This window comes from Monomorium pharaonis, chromosome 3 (genome assembly GCF_013373865.1).
Source record: "Monomorium pharaonis isolate MP-MQ-018 chromosome 3, ASM1337386v2, whole genome shotgun sequence".
Lineage (NCBI taxonomy): Eukaryota > Metazoa > Arthropoda > Insecta > Hymenoptera > Formicidae > Monomorium > Monomorium pharaonis.
In genome coordinates, this window is record NC_050469.1 from 28,272,547 (window position 1) to 28,288,679 (window position 16,133).

Consider the following 16,133-nt stretch of genomic DNA (forward strand, 5'->3'; position numbering starts at 1 on the left):
TTGCATTTTCCGTATGCCATGTAACGTTCCTTAACCGCGCGTCGGAAAGCGCATTATTTACGGTAATCCACTGGACGTATATGCGAGCATCGATCTCGCAAGCTTAATCTGCTTTGTCGTATAGGAAAAAGTAACAATAAGTTACACTCGAGCTTACAGCTCGAAGCACTCACGTTTGAGCGTATCGTGATATTTAACTAACAATTTAATTCTTTGCCGTATGCGTTACGAGCGGCGTCGCCGGGTAAAACGCAAACGCACGCTCACTGCGGACAAATATTTGCACTAAAATTCTCCATTACTTTGGCGACGTAGACTTCGTCGCGCGCCTCTATTCACCTCCTCTCATCTCTACCCTGTCATCCTTATGATCCGAGGGACTTTCCAAGTTTTCTAATTAGTATGGTGCCCTCGGGTAGAGAGACGAAGTCGGCCTCTCGACAGTTCAAAATGGAGAAAATAGGAATGGCACGCCTTTGAGTCCTATATAGGGAACTTTGGACGCGAAACGCTCCATCTCGGCACTCGTTTTCTCCTCGCGTCTCTTCCCTCTCTTCGCAGTCGCGCAGAAGTCGTAAAGTTGGCTTCATCGGCTACGAGATTTCTCCCGCGATCCCGTCACCCTCCCTTTATTATTCGTTCGACCGGTCATTTAGCGTCGTGTCTAACTCTCCCAAAGTACAAAGTTCCGACCAATACTGGGAGAAAAGTCGCGGTCGGCCGAGAAGGATTATTCTGACAGCTTGATATTCGTGTACGCAATTAAAGTCAACAAGTCCCTCTGCCGGAAAATAATAGAATGCAGGATTTGAAGACCCCGGCACGAAGAACGGAGTACGAAGGGGATTAAGAGAGCGTCCGCACAAACTCCACGCAAGGTTTAAAATTCTCGCAGATTTAAATAAACGCTACAAGGTACATTTCGTCATTTTGTAATTTCCGTACTGATTTATTGATATGAAAAACGGGAAAGTCTCTACGAATATTTTAAATTAAACGAGAAAGAATTGATGTCCAGCTTACTTTAATATACAACAGTTATCGCTCTCGATAGGAAAAGAGAGACAAAAACAAGTTCATGGGATCTTTGTAATCTGCTGCACGGCGATCTCTTTTTTAGATTACGTTATGACGATAAAACGCGCGGTTAATACACACATACGCGTACACACAGGGACCAAAGTTTTCTGTTTGTTTTATTTTTCAAATGCGGTCCTCCAGTTCGATTTACATCGACTATGCCACAATATGCGCGTACTTTGCATTAACCGATAAAAAGTTGGTGATTAATGGTCACGATGGAAAATAGTCGGCGAGTTGCGGTTTGTTACACATGATTTTAAAGAGAAGTTTTTTTTATACAGAGAGAAGTAAATCTGGATTCAAGCGGATCAGATTTTACAAACGTGTTTTCTAACCGGCCGTGCTATGGGATTTTCTTTATGAAGCGTCGAAGCTATAATAAATTAACGTTTCACGTGACAGCTGACTAACGATATTCCTAACTTGTACGCGACTAGAAATGATGAATGGCTAAAATCTTATTAATTATGTTCATATAGTTCTTGTAATAGTTTTAAGATATTTCGAATTAAATTTAATAGGAAAAATCTTCTTTTCAATTATTTGATCGCAGTGCACGAGTTTGCAATTTGTATAATAAATATTTTTGAGCGGCGAGATATTTTCGGACATAATAGTTTTTCGGGTGAAAAAAAAAAAGAGAGAGAACACCTCTTCGTAAAACATTCTTTTTTTATCGAATTTTTGTAACTGTTATTTGTGTTCGTTCAGCTATGTGGCTCGTTGTAAAAAAGTACGAACAAACACACGGAAGTTAGTTCAGTTATGGCCCGTTAGAAAATACGTTAGGAATATTATTCCCTGCGAATTGGACTTTAACGCGCGAGAAAAGAGTCGCAAAGGAAGCATTTTACCGTGGTTTTCATATTTTTAGCGAACGTTTAACAACAACGGGACGATAACTATCCCGGAAGCGGGGAGTACGAGCCATTCGAGGTGGACCGATTCGATCCTAAATCGATTATCGTCCAACGTTCCATCAATTTCTAATTGACGCGATAATAAATTTTACCACCCCCTTCCCCCTTCCCCTCTCCCGCCGTACCGTTGCCTATTCCCATGTCGCCGTCCCATGCGCTCGCGCGCGACACCCTGAATTTCCACCCTCCGATTAAATTTAAGCGCTTTGGTACATACCGTCCTCCGTTCTCTCCGCGCCCGGGCATATCGCAGGACGCTTTTCGGCTATTCCGGGGGAAACTTAATGGCTCCCGATAGCACCGTCGATGAGCGGGCCTGCTATATGCGGCTCCTTCGAGAATTGATGAGTGTTTTCGAATCGGCTCGCACGCCGATTTGTCAGCGGTAATGACGTGCGGGACTTTCGATGCTCTCTGCACGCTTGTTTTTAACGACCCCGCGGTTCCAGAATTATGACCGGCAATCAGGCATTTTATTAAACACCCACCAAACTCAATTTTACCTCTACCGGGCGCCGTCAATGATAATTGAACTTCGTACATTCTAACGATGCTCGAGGAAGAATGCAAGAACTCCCCTTTTCGTTTTATTAAAAGCGCGAGTTTTGTTCAGGGAGAAAAAAAAACCAGTTAAAAATGGGCAAATGAGTTTTCCGAACAAATATAGACAGACACTGTGTTCGTTTGTCGTCGGTTTTGGAAATTGAAGTGGAAATTGCGAGGAGGATAGCGTTATGACTATTACGTATCCGGAAATGATTGGTGTTGAATAATACAAAGTCTTGTACATTGTAAAGCGTATCTTTAATTTGTCAAAGAGAAAGCTCTTTTTTTTTGTTATTTTGTACAATACGAAAAATTTGTGGCGGAATACTATCAAAGTTGTTTTATTAGAGGAATAAATCTAAAATGGTCTATTTTAGGACAGTTTAATTCTGCAACTTAGCAAGCGCACTCAAATCTTCTAATCGAAATGGAAGATGCGAACTGCGAACCTCGTCAACTCCCTATAGGATTAAGGTTATATAGAAGCAAAGTTAGATCCATTTGCCGCGGAGACGAATAATCGTATTCCTTTCGGAAAACTAACTTCTCTATCATTTTAACACGGTTCGCTCGTATTTTCGAGAAATTCAGAAACGCCAAACAGCAAATCTTTACTACAAAACGCTGGCTCGAGAAAAGTTAGAATTATCAAACTATTAAATAATCCCACAGCTCGTAGTTTATCTTGCGCATACTGTAGCGAGCGCTGCGGATGATACGATAAAGCGATTAAAGCGATTTTTAATCTCGGGTATGCGGCTTGCAAAAATAGAGAGGGACACATGCGTAGCCCGCGCACGAAACGCATTGGCATTATTATGGTAGGTACGTTGCGGCGTGCACGCGGAAGCGCATTGTGAATTCAGCGCGTGTCGTACACAGACCGGAAATAATATCTATCGATCCAACTTCGTGGCGGGAGAGCTGGCGAGGCGCGGGATAAAAGTGCATCGCGGGTGCATCTACCGTGAGAACGGCATAGATCGTCCTCGATCGGCGGGCGACGTACGAACCGTACGTCGTTTTCATACGCTGACGCGTTTCTCCCCATCCTCTTCATAACGGATGCGAAATCATCGACGAAATGTGCCTGAACTGCACAATCAGAAAGAGAGTGCGAGAGATTCGTGCTCGTGTTGTGCGTTTCGTGACGAACCGAGAGAAATGCGGTCGCGAATTTTCAGTTCGGTAAAGGCGTATTTTCGAGATATTGTCGATGTTAGCGCACATGAAACTTGAATGACTTATCACAAATATTATGGATCAAAGAAGTGTGCGCTAAATTTAATAATGTTAGCAATTTTAAATACGTCTCAATAATCTTAATATCGATTTTGATTAGAGATATAAAATAGATAATGGATATCAATTAATATAATAATAAGGTCTAGAAGTTTCCAGCTAAAGGATACGAAAAAGCTGTGTGATAAGATGAAATAATTATTTAATTTTTCAAAATATACTCATCTATTTCGACATTTTCATAGAATTAATACTAAAATAAAAAATCATTATCAAATAATTACATTTACTTTTCAAATTAAAATTTAATTCGCATAGACAAAAAGGAATTTACTAGTGATGAAGTAATTTCCTCAATGTAAAATCATTTTAAAGACAAAAATTTTAAATATTATTTTAGTAATATAGAAAAAATTATTCTACAAAATATATAAATGAGATAAAGAAGGACGGTATAGAAAAATAAAAATAGTTTTTCTATTTTATCACTTTTTCTATACGGTTATTCTCTTGATATGGATATCTTTGAACCTTACAACGTAGAATAATGTTACTGCGAGAAACGAATAAATTGTGATTTGGAGGAAAGCATAATTTTTATAAAATCTTGATATAATTTAAATACACCTTTAAAATGCGAAAGTAAACATGCATTAAATGAATAAATATTGACGATTATTGAGTGTCACAAATTAAGAGAGTTTTAATTTGCTAAATGGCATGACTTAAATGTGCAAAAATATCTTGATTTTTATATAGGAATTTTAGAACGCGTGAAAACGGGATAAAAAAGAATCGCAAGTGCGACCATTGTAAAAATTGAATTGAATAGCCATAGATCGTCATTGATCGATACATACACGTCGCTTCCTTATACAATCAATTCAAGAGAACGAGAGCGCAAGAATCGTTCATGTGCATACACTACATTCGGAAGAAGAAAAAAATAGAAATACGAAGGATCGATAGATTCACTATGAATTTGGATTGCAAAAATAGATATGAAATGTATCTGTGTATTTTTGAAGGTTTTTGAGGAGTGTGAAAACCAGATATTCATACGGGCTGAATGTTAAAATTGATGGAACTCGAAGTAGACGTATATTTCAATGTTCTACATCGTGTGGAACATTTTGGGATTTTGACACGCAAATTCGATTAATGTTACGAATGAATATGCGGATGAATGTTCTAATTGTAGCTGCATATAATGTAATTTTCTATAATTTTATCTAATTCCCTGCCATTCTTTTATTTAATTTCTTAATTGAATTTTGAGTCTATCAAGTACGTTAATTCTTGATAAGCTTCATCATACAATACGCTATTAAATTATGTAACCTAATATCTTCAATAAAGTCCCGTAATTTATTACGGCCGAGCTTTATTTTAGTGTGATGAAAATTGAAAATTACAGAATGTTCGATTTGAATATCGAAGATCACTCTATTCGTATTGATATTTCTTGCTTAAATCCAACGTTAGGTTGCATTTGAATAGCAGTATTAATCTTATGAAAAGTGTTTGTCCCCAAATCTCGGAAAGTAGATTTTTTTGTTCCTTTCTTCACGCAAGAAACTCTTTATTGAGAAATGAGATTCCGCTATCGCTATAAGTATCCGATGTAAAGTTTCGCTCGTGCGTCACGTCGCGCGCACGGTACAAACGTGAAGAAAACCTTTTATTCGAAATAAATGTTTCCTCGTGCAAATTTATTCGCACATTTCTGTTTGAATGTCGCACATTTCCGTTTATTGTACCTGTAAAATTCTGTAATTAATAAATCACACAGAGAAAGTAATCCTACCGTGACATTTTAATGTGTAATGTTTTCACTTTTGGATTTATGGCAATAACAATAATTCTCCTACGTTGATGGTAATGATGGTAATAATCTAAATGAATTTAATGTAAATGTGGTACACGATAAATTAGTAGCAAAATATTTCATGTAGAATGTCATAGTAATAATGGGGCAAGATGTAACTATATAGATAAGAGTTTACACAGTTAGGAAAGCGCAGAGACACTCAACTTGTTCAATCTTCCCCATTTTTACGACAGGCAATCTTAGAAAAGAATACTACGTAGCGTCTATCTGATTATCGTCTAGTTGCTATATTTTTCATACGGCGAACTTTCCTCTTAGCGAATCGGCCGCAAGATGAAAGCCCTCTCGAAGTCGCTTTTCCTTAGGAGGAAGTCGCACGAGGGAGAGGGCAAAGTTTGAGAGGGGAGTAAATGGCGCTCCCCTCCCTCGACTTCTACCCTTCATTTAGCTTGTACATAACTCTTCCATTTACATTACGCTCCGTCGCGAACTCCCTGTTCTCCATTTTTCTTATTCGCGCATTTCGCGATTAATTACCCGCGATATCAGTTCGTGATCAGATCCGAAAGCAGGGCGCGAGTTTGTTATCGGACTAAAACATCCCTATCTAAAGTAACTTAATTTGTCTTTCCTGAATAAAGAAACACCGTGTCGTTACTTTTGTTACAATAAAAGCTTTTGCATGTTCGAAAATAATCTCGCGAAATTATGGGACACTTATGGGTTATTAATGAATAGAAAGCATAAAATAATAAAAAAATCATAGCTTGGAAAATAGGATCGTAACATTACTTGTTTTATGGAAGATATACCATCATAAATTTTTTCCCTTTAATATTAGAGGCCTGAACTGCGAATCGATATTTAGTCCTGATTAATATTTTTTTCTTTTCAATGAATTTTAACGAAGGCTGTAGTTTTTTACCTGATCAGTATATAACCAAAACAAGATTTGTATCAACTAAAGCACATAGATAATACATATTTTTCATTAAGAAAATTTATTTTAAAAGATATATGAACTTGTAATGACATTTGTAAGAAGTACTGAGTTGCAAGTTAATTCCTAATAGCCTACGTATTGGAGATTACAAAAATAGGAAGGTCACAATCTTAAAGAGAAAAACCGCAATAGCTTTGAGAGGTTTTGGAATATTCACAATGTCTTATTTGAAAGTCAAAGAAAATCTGAATGCAAAAGCCGAGAAGTGAAAAGAAGAACCAAAAGAGGAATCGCGATTTCCTTCTGCTCTTTTTCTTCGATTTATTTTTCCGCGCGTAGTCATTGCAACGTGACCTCGTCTCGAAGTACTTAGTTTCCTTGGTACTCGATACTTACAATTCAGCATCAATAAGCTTATCAATTTACCCGCGGAGCGCCTAATCAAGTTCATGAAACTCGATTTCAGCAAAAGTTGTCACGAGACACGGCTGTTGTTTCGCCCTTATTCCACGGAACTTTCGTAATTAACGGATGGCGTAATTAATTTTTATTCTTTTTTAACTCTCCAAGATTTGCGCCGTTTCTTGTTGTTGGGAAAGAAGAATGGCTTCATCGTGCTTTTCTGTTGCCATGCTTCTTCCACTACGACGCCAGTTACGAGCTGGAACTTAATGGTTAATCTACAAAAATAAGCATTAACGTTACTTTATTTCCTGAAAATATTATGGCAACCACAAGAAAAGTTCGAGCTGTGATTCCTGTCTCGTTTAATTTATTATTCGTTCATGGAATAGTGGTTAGCTTTGTTCGAAAGTTTTATTTAAATTCAACTTGATGAAGTTGAAAATATATTTCAATTTGTAGAGTAGTTTCTTCCTGTATTACTGTCTTAACATAATTTATTTTATATTTATATTAAAATATTTTTTAATAAAAAATGCAAGAATGCATTTATTGAAATCTTTTATTTTTATTTATATTTTCTAACATAATCAATGCTCATTAAAATCCGAGGGAAGCAGTTATATTCCCTTGTAAGTTTGATTAAATAAATAGATTTTCCATTTTTACAAGTTTTTTGGTACATTCCTGATTACAGATTAATATTAATTAATCGAATAATAGGTACTTCTATCGTTGGTAACAGCTTTCGAGTCGTCGATTGCGACGAACTCTCCATTAAAAAGTTAGAGTATAATTCCTTCATTCATATTACCGTTCTTGTGGCACTATTATAAGCACTAAGTGCAGTTCTCATCTCGGGATTGCAGCCAGGACTATCTTTGCCAAGCATCCTCGGTAGCGCCAAATGCGACTGGGATGCGTTCGCAATTCAGCACAGTCCGGAGGGTAATAGACACCAACGTTCCCGATTGGCCACTTCGGGCAGTCGTAACGCGAGAACCATGAGATGCACGTCGCCTCGAATTAGACCGGGAAGCCCTTTCGCGTAGCGGATCGATTTCGAGATTATCATTGCGGTTAACCGAAAGAATTCTCACTCCCCCTCCGCGATCCTCTCTACACCCCTGTCTCCGTAAACCGCGCCGCATTTGCGCCGAGGGTTGCGCTAGACCGCCGTGAAGGGTTGGCACAACCTCCGAATAGCCGTACGCGATCTTCAAATGCCATTTGCAAGAACCGACGCGGCTGTCCATTTGACGACGAACGGAATACGTGGCCGAGGCGGAGATGCTTTGAGGTGAATTGCGCCGAGCGACTAAGACAGGTGATTACGGAGGCATGAATAGCCGATTTTCAGAGAAAATCGCTGGCGTGTAGATAAAGACAGTTATGTGAACGTTATTTGTCGAACGTGATTTATAATGCCATGACTGTGCGAGAGTGTGTTACGTCGAATTTCATGATCGATTTCCTTAATGGTCGAATTTAACAGCGCCCCAACTACATTCGTGGTCTTACGGGTTTCCCTATTGTCAGTTAAGAAGATGCACATAATTACCTTAGACAAATTGGATGTTCGTCCTCATTAGATATGTAACATTGCGCTTTCCTGTGCTTGTTCCCCAATTTAAGCTTCTTTATCGAGTTTTACTCTTTCACCGGATTAACAACGATGAATGTTCCTTATCGCTTGCGCAGAATCGACCTTGCCGTAATCGAGATTACCCGAGGACACCGGGGAGGATATGGAAAAATTCGTTCGTGATATATTCACGGCTGTAGCTTCTATCTTTCCGCACACGTACATCCACTTCCCTTCCACGTCGTCGATGCGATATATCGCCAGTTTGAGAGACGATGTCGGTGACCCGGAATTTGCATTTCCACGGAAAATACGTCAAGGGAGGGCATGCGGAGGAACAAGGACGGAGACTCGAGGTAGGTATTAGGTGGTTTACGGGGTGATAAGGGACGGGAGGTAGAAAATTTCTGTTGGCGCTTTTCCCCACGAGAGAGGTAACCGTACATAAACCGGGAAGATTTTCCTCGGGCATAAGCATCGACAGGCTCGTAATTAGATGCGATCTGGCACGATTTCAAGCGCTGTACGTCGCGCGCGCACGTATTACGTCCGGCCGTTTTCATTTACGATCATTTTATTCCTCGTTGTCGAGTCGTCGTCGGGCGGACGAATGGGAAGGGTCGACGTGAATCCCGCGTGGTCGACCGATCGCGACCCGAGAAACGATTTAATACAATTATTCGCTCTAGCCGCGCAGCATCACAAATCGCCGGAATTCGTGATACAGAAACGGAATTCGTTTGGGTCGAATAAGCAAAGATTGGACGCTGAAAATCACGAGATGAAAGTGACAGAACCTTGCAGGTTATATGAGAAAATTGAATATTTTAGTACGAGAGAGAGGGGTCTACTTTTCACTAAAATACTAAATTAATGAAAACTGTGAGAAATTATCGCACGGTAGAGCTCATAATTCGAATTGGAAGCAAGATACGACATTGATGAAATAGATCGGTAACGTTATTGCGAAGTATTAAATAACCTCATGGCACTCTAATTAAAGGAACTTTGACAATAAATTACAGCACTTGGGCGACGCTCCCGTGCGCGCAAGAGGTCTTTTAATCAAATTTAGTAGACTGCATTCCGCGCCGAAAGAGCGCTCATCGACGCGATATACTCGATTCCGACCATCGAACGAGTCTGATGGACATTTAATGACGAAATGTGCGTCAACGTAATAGGTATTACCAATACGGTTACGGGCGTGTCGCGCGACGTATCGAGTGCAATTTTCCAGCGTGTGTGTAGGTTAGCTGTGCACATATAAATCGTTGTACGCAGTCACACGGAAATCGAGAAAATGTGCAACGGCTTCCGCCGAGTAACGAGGCTACATGAAAATTTTCGGCTCGACGAGTCAATTCATTTTTAGTTCATAGAAATCGTTTATTTCGCTACTCATGAAATCCTCCTCTGAAAGTTTAGAAACTTTAGAAGGTAGAAACGTAAAACGTTATAACTGTCCGCGCGTCACTAGACGGAACAATACGAACTGATGACGGGCGAGTCGGCACTCTGGCCAAAATTGAATTCAGTTTAATTAAGTGCTCACTTGGGAGAGATTTGACAGTAGATTGATTACAAGAATTGAACGGCGATTAAATCTAATTCGCAGTTGACCTCTGAACCGATTTGAAAATGAAAGAGAATCCAGAGTGTCGCATTCCAAATATGCTCCCCGTGTTCTCCTCTAGCGATAATTACTGGAAACTGATTATTGGAATTAAATGAGTTTAATCTGTTTTAATCGGAAATACATTGAATATATTCTAATTGGAATTTCGCTTGACACAAAATTTCGGATTGATATAATAATGTTACATAATACATATTATATGAATACGCGTCTGTATTCATGTGTAGATATAATAAAATTTTATCTCATCTGAATATTGTTGAATTTTGTTGTGATTTCGCAGAACTGAAATACCTATATATCGGTTGTTCCCCAATAAAATGTTTATTGTGTACATACATTTTCAGAATATTAAAATGAAGAAAACTTGTTGCTATAGATTTATAGTTATATTACACGAATTACCTTATAATTTCTGCTTCTTTTATTTCTGAAAAGCATAATTTTATATAAAAAATATCACAATTGCTAATTGAGGAGTGAATTTTATTCCTTCTTGAAATCTAAAAAACTTATCCTCGCAACTTTATGAGGTCCACTTTTGCAGATGTACTCCATAAGATATGTTAGGGCGCGATGGGAAGACAAGATGGGCAAGGAGCAGGGGAAATCGTTGTGGATACTTCATATTCGTCTGAACTTACGTCTAAACGCTCTCCTCTAAATGTAAATCCAGCGAGATTACGAGGGGATGATCCCCTTTTTCGATATGGCAGTGGAGGGGAATAACGTTGGAGGTTTCCAGTCGCCTTATCGGCGCTATTGGGAAGCGGGCGGATATAGGGAGCATTAACTAAATTGTTTTTGGTTTTATCGTTGTTTTTTTTTTTTTCAACTGAACGCTGAGAAAAGGGGAAAGAGAGAGTGGTCCAGGAAGAAGAGAATTTCTTGCATCTCTTCACGAAACGCGCTCTCATAATTTCATCCGACCGCTCCCCGAGCTCTTGCCTATCGTCGTACATTGTGGAAGTGGTCGGAGGGCTGGAGGGTTGGAGGTTCGCGCAATAAAGCCTGTCCCGGGGAAAAAAAAGAATGAGGAAATTCGGCTAGAACACCAAGCCGCTTTTTATTACTACCGCTAATTTACCTTCCGCAAAGTTTCGCCAATTTCCGGCCGTAACTGCGACCGCTTTACTGTCCGCCCTCTGACCCTTTTTTCACCCCCACCGTCGAGCTTTCCCTCGAGCTCTCTATAGAGCATCGCGTAACCCGTACAATTTAATCTAGCGACAATCTACTCCGCTCTTCCCCTCATCCGAGGACAATCTACCTTGCGGAAAAGAAGAATATTATTTATGACTGCGATTTTCTTTGTCTCTGCCTCTCTCTCTCTCTCTCTCTCTCTCTCTCTCTCTCTCTCTCTCTCTCTCTCTCTCTCTCTATCTCTTTCTCTCTCTCAATATTTATTTGATTTTTATCTACCAGCATATGTACGTCTTGCATACATATATTTGCGCGGAAAGTCTCATAATCTTTATGGATGAAGTTAAACGCGGCGCGATCGATCCTTTGGTCTCGAAAAATTACGATCGACGTCGTTACATGTAATGTCATTACGGTAACGACATTCGTGTCAATTCTATCGTACTTTGGTACGTTGTTACGATAGCGGAAGCCGCGACTTGACCCAGTTCTTTGATTCGCCCTACATAATCACTTTCCCGTCATGTGCTCCTGGGATATTCCATCTCCGGTTAGCTGGCGACAAACTAGAACGCGAGTTGTTTTCTGCATTTGAATACACAGTAGTTTACCTAATTAAAGTAGCTTACAGTGAACATTCTTTTTTTTATGCTGTGATAAAAATGTTATACTCTCTGACGACCGTATTGTGATTCCTTATTACAGTATTAATAAAAAACTAATTATTATTTTAATTAATATAAATTAAAATTGAGCTTGGCTATATATGTAGACATTGTATTAATTATTATATTTACGTGTTGGTTAAATCTGCAAATAATTATAATATTTTATCCATCATGATAATAATTGCAATGCTGTAAATCACTAATATGTTTAATGATAATGTAATCACTAAATTATAATTAAATTGAGATACGTTAAATTATTATTATTATTTCATTAATTTTAAAACCAAAACATTTCGTAAAATATTGATTTTATTGTACCGTATTCCGTATACATTTGAATTTTACTTTACGTCGTGTCTCTGGTTGGAAGCATAGGGAGCCGAAATTGCCAAAGTCGCGTCAGATTTTGAATATTTTCCCTTAGCCGAAACCCCTCGAGTACCCCTTGAGTTTTTATGTAATGATCGATGTGGCACGTCGCCCTACATGGATGCACTTGATGGTGCAGCCGGCCGGCAGCGTGAAAGTGCATCGCTCGCGCGAACTCCCTTCGTATTTTATTAAACGTCCGACGGTCTTATACGGAAGGTAGGATCGATAAGTCGTTGGACGTTCACGTTTCACAGCACAGGTGCATTGCCCTTTGTGCACTGATATGTCACGATGGGTTTCAGTAAATGACGCGTGGTCGTGGTTTGCGGCTCGTAAGGCTTTAACGCTGACGTTGGCCCGGTGGCAACTAGAATTCCTAGTTCACTGCAATTTTATCCGTCATTTACGTACTTACTATGTGGAATTATAGTTACATGTACAACTTTACAATATGCAACGCGAGCGAGATTCTGTTTGAATGAAACTTGATATATGCCGCGTTTTATAATAATATTTAAGTAATTCTAGAGCATGCATTAGACGTAACATCGTTGTTATAATTCATCAGAATGCTCTGCTTCCGCAGGGAGAACTGATCCGTACAGGGTTATTTTGGTCCAGTAAATCCACAGATCTGAGCTCAATACATCGCAAACAAACATATATATTTGCGCATTATATACACGGAGAGAACTTACTAAAGTACTCAAAAAGTATACGTACATTTTTATCAACAATTGCAATAAATATTTGAGAAAAAAGTAGCAGCAAGATACTACAAGATACTACTATGATCAGCATTGTAGAAAACAGACTTTATTACATGCCGTTTTAAAGAGAGATTCCTTAATAAAAAAGAATGATCTTCGCTATGCATATAAATGTACTTAATTTAATTTTGATTTTAAATTTGAAATAGTTTTCGCGAAAAGGATTATTATCTTGTTAGCATTGCCTCTTGCATTTGCACTAGTATAGCAATTTCATAACCAATTTCCGACATCATTTATTTCCTTTGTAGCATCGTACTTTACTTATGCTATTATGGGAGTGAAATGAAAATTTGCACGTACGTATGACTCTCACAGGGATAGGAAGATTAAGCTTTAGTACCACTCGTGTCACTTTTAGGACACAAAGCCTGAGATTGAGTGAGACTCTTGAGATAATGAAACATATCAAATGAGAATAATTTGAAAATTGAACTTTGCAATTCATGCATCTATTTTGGGATAAATTACTTTAATTGAAGTAGAAATGGTTTATAATGACTTTAATCATTTGTATCCACTGTAACAATTTTTGTTATATAAAAATTGTAATCTTATGATAAATATAATAAGTCATACATATATCGTCAATGATAATTTTTGTTAGTTTGAAGCTAGTTAATACGTGACATAAATGTATATCTGAAAAAAAATTTTTAACAAGAATGTTTCGCGGAAAATCAAGCTTAATCACAGCAGCCGGCGTAGTGGAAAAGCGGCGAAGAGTTACTGGGATTATCCTCAACACGCGATCCACGGCTTGGCAGTAATTAGGAAAATAATTTATGCTCCATTGGGAACTGAGAAAGGTACCTGGCGGAGTACAGAAAGCTCTTACCGCAAGTAGAAATTTATGTGTAAGTACATCGGTAAGCCATGTGATTAGCGTTTTTCTTTTACACGCGTGAATGTACGTAACAGGATTGCAATATGTACTTTAGAATATTGTTATCTGTTAAATACGGATTTTAACAGCTTTGCTCTTCGAACAGAGATCTTACCGTTTTCGACTCGAATTTCATTATTAATCACGAAAACATTATTATCTCATCAAAAGCAAACCCACAATATGCACGATTTCAAGTTATATTTACGACATGCTCTCTTTTCCGATGCGCGGCAAGAGAAATTACAATTACGACAATTTGTTGTGAGACCAGCATGAATTCTGTATCCGACAAAACGAAGTTTTTATCATCAGCGGTTCTTTCCGTTCCAACGACTGGCACACGCATGTATATTTTAACTACAAGCAAAGTGACAAGCGTTGAATTAAACTCGCCGCACGATATTTCACATGACTTCGCCAATTATTCGCCGGTACAATATAAAATATTGTAGACCCTTTTGAAGTACTGGTTTGTGTCAGAACAGTAGCACCGTTATTTGCGCCATGAAAGCGAAAGAAGGAAATGAGTGTACGCATAATAAAAGGGTACGTTGAGCATGTGTACGGATAGACACTCATGTATAGAACTGTTATTTACGAGATTGTTTACTATTTTTTAGTGCATCTCGATTTATAAAACATTATATTGCTCGTAGCTGTTTTTTTTCCCGAAAGCAATCTTTTTTTACGACATTAATTCTCAAATACATAATTTAGTAATTATTACAGAAGATTGTCTGCTGTTTCTTGCTGCATTCTCGATTTCCATTGAATGTTTCATGTTATATACATAATTATTCTCCTAATTTGTTAACAGACAATTTTTTATTATGTCAGTTTTAAAGAGTAACATGCAATTTAATAATTATTACAGAAGATTGCTGGAATAACAATAAATCAAACGAATTATATAACTATTGAATTATTTATTTCTGCAGTTAATTAGTCGTGCGTCATTTAAGATAGATGCAAATTAATTAGACGGATACGCCTTTATTGATAATGGCACAATGCACAATAAGTATGTATGTCCCCATAGTGAGGTATAAAGGAATGTCTGAATGTAGTAGAAAATGGGAAAGGGGCGGAGGGAGATCGACGAGGGAGTATTAAATCGAGGAATTATTAAATTAATTTAGGCGCCTCGATGAATAACGGCCTGCCGATTCATACCTAACCGAGGAAGTGCCTATTGTCTTCGTTTAATTAATCATTGCAAAATCGTCCACGCAAATAACTTCATTTCCCCTTAAAAAATTCCAGAGATATCATAAGGAATTTGCACGGTTAAATCATGAATATTCACTAAGCTAATCTGTTCAAAACATTTTTTTATAAGGTGAAATATTTTACTTTTACATCTCTTTCAATTTACTTTCTATTCAGTTTTATAATAAGGCTATGGATATTATTAATATATTATTAACTCTTTTGATTGCAATAATAGAAGAAAGCCTAAATAAATCTAAAGCGTCTTATTCTTACAAATTAAATATTATTATGTTAATCAGATTACATTTTACTCTTGTTTTTTTTTGACGAAATTGTTTCTAGTAGATTTTATATAGATATAAGCAATACATATATAAATTATGTATATAAGTTTTTATATACATAATATTTTTTTTTATTATTTAAGCAGATCGTGTTTTTATCAAATGAGACGCATGTGAAAGGAAAAGAAAAGAAAAATGTAGCATTACTATCTATTATGTCAATTTTGGGATTCATTTTTGTTAGACATTTATTTTTGCTTATTTTATGAAAAACTTAATTCTTATAAAATTTGAAACAATATTATAAAAGCTGTTATATTATCTGATAGACGTTTTCCAATTTCTATTTATTTCCGTTTTATTTTTGGTTTTTAAGAAATATGATCAAAAACAAAATGATACATTTTCCTCCATATTTATTTGATTACGTTCTAGGAAAGTCATTACGCAATGTTCACAAAGACTGCAGCACCTAATGCATTCGTGTATAATCAGTAAAAGCAGTTTCCTGTTAGTGTCTGGAAACTTGCCATAAACTAAGCGACATCAAACCTGAAATCGATCTGTAATCTCGCGTTAACGATATTCTAATTCGATCGAG

The 16,133-nt window shown here is 37.7% G+C and overlaps 1 protein-coding gene and 1 long non-coding RNA gene across 4 annotated transcripts in view; one reads left to right on the top strand and one right to left on the bottom strand.

The window, feature by feature from the left end:
* Positions 1 to 16,133, bottom strand: part of LOC105840233 (bifunctional heparan sulfate N-deacetylase/N-sulfotransferase) — a 266,600-nt gene that overhangs the window by 145,813 nt on the left and 104,654 nt on the right. The gene's annotated exons all lie outside the window — the stretch shown is intronic.
* The window catches only part of LOC105833411, a 110,371-nt gene that overhangs the window by 34,153 nt on the left and 60,085 nt on the right, over positions 1 to 16,133 (top strand). Inside the window, exon 2 of the long non-coding RNA XR_004962423.1 lies at positions 8,669 to 8,908. This is a non-coding gene — a long non-coding RNA (uncharacterized LOC105833411). The remainder of the gene's footprint in view (positions 1 to 8,668; positions 8,909 to 16,133) is intronic.